The sequence below is a fragment of the Clytia hemisphaerica genome, unplaced genomic scaffold, assembly GCF_902728285.1.
Source record: "Clytia hemisphaerica strain Z4C2 unplaced genomic scaffold, Clytia hemisphaerica genome assembly, whole genome shotgun sequence".
Taxonomy (NCBI): domain Eukaryota; kingdom Metazoa; phylum Cnidaria; class Hydrozoa; order Leptothecata; family Clytiidae; genus Clytia; species Clytia hemisphaerica.
In genome coordinates this window covers 1,151,096-1,152,536 of record NW_027103430.1, presented here as the reverse complement: position 1 = coordinate 1,152,536, position 1,441 = coordinate 1,151,096, and the positions used below count along the sequence as shown (strand labels likewise).

General features: G+C 34.6%; 1 long non-coding RNA gene across 1 annotated transcript; it reads left to right on the top strand.

The window, feature by feature from the left end:
* On the top strand, window positions 1-510 carry LOC136797954 (uncharacterized). Its single transcript, XR_010845322.1, has 2 exons — window positions 1-60; window positions 301-510. It is a non-coding gene; the product is annotated as an uncharacterized lncRNA (long non-coding RNA).
* The last annotated feature ends 931 nt before the right edge of the window (window positions 511-1,441 follow it).

Sequence of the window (1,441 nt, the reverse complement as noted above, 5' to 3'; positions counted from 1 at the left end):
GCCATACTAACACGGTTCACTGGAAATCCGACACCAACAACGAATACTATGAGCAAAAGGGTAAATTAAATTTCAAATTACATTTAATGTATTCTAGATCCTACCCTGTATCTAGCACAGATTGCCGCAATTCGCGTGGTTTTATCAAAAGGATAAACATTTTTAACGGAAAAGGTCAAAATTCTGTACACGTCTAAACAGTTGATATATCTTGTTGATAGTTTTGAAAGTTCATGCTCAAAATATTTCTTGTTTGTTATCGTCTGAAACATTTCGTCAATCAATACTCTCTTTTTTCAGTTTTCATGATAAATTATCATTTGCAGTTTGGTTGGCCTTTCCAGGCTCGCCCACCATTGCTCCCACCCCATCGTCACCTACCTTATCCTCTACCACCATATTAACTCATACACCTTTATAAATAATTATAATAATATAGGCATTTTAATTCTAAAATACCACTTTTATTAATTTTTGAAAAAAGAAAGTATTATCTAACTTCTGAACGAATATTTACCGACTCCAGTTTATCAATCAATTGATAAATCAAACACCCTCGACTATAGCAGCAAACTCTATTGATACTCCCGTTGACACTTCTGATGGACGCGTGGCTGGATATAAGTAATTTCCTCTATTTCCCAGAGACCCAATCTACAGCGCGGTTCATTTGGGCCCTAAAGTCGAGTATGTCAAATAACCTAGTTAATCACGTCGTAGACATTTGGACTTCGATTTTCGGTATAACTGAAAGCAAGGGTGAAAACAAGGAGAAACGTTTCTTTAGTATTTTTTTACTCACCCTTGAATTCGAAATTATTATTCTTATTACCCCGACCGACAGACCCATATTCATTTTACCATCTGCCCGTAGAACAATAGATTAAATTGGTCTCGCCTTAAGGGAAATATTTATTTTGAAAAAAAGAGAAAATGACCTTGTTAACAAAATAATCCTGAGCTAACAATCTAAATTGCTTTGGCCCAATTTTTGACTTAAGCTTAAAAGCAAAAGAAATTGATATCGGATAACGATTCTTTTAGGCATATTAATTTAGGACGATGGAAATTATTAGAATACCATCTGATTAGCCCTTTTTATAAGAAACAGTTAACTTGAGTTGAGCCTCAAATTGTTCTTATTCTCTTCCTACTTTTTGATGGGCAAAAAGAATTTTTAAGCAATAAATTTTCTAACTAAAGATAACTATATTAGCCTATTTCATAGGACTCGTGCATTATATTGCTACATGTGTTATTTCTATTCAATTCTGGTGAAATTTCCCTCAACTCGACTGGGAATTTAAAAACTGCTCTCTATTGTTACATCCCTGTCTCTGTTTCTGGGGTGACTCTTTGAAATTCTTTATTTTTCAACTGGGGTGGGAGAGAATATCCGATTTTCTGCTGGGGTGACAATTTCTCCACTGGAGAAAAAAAC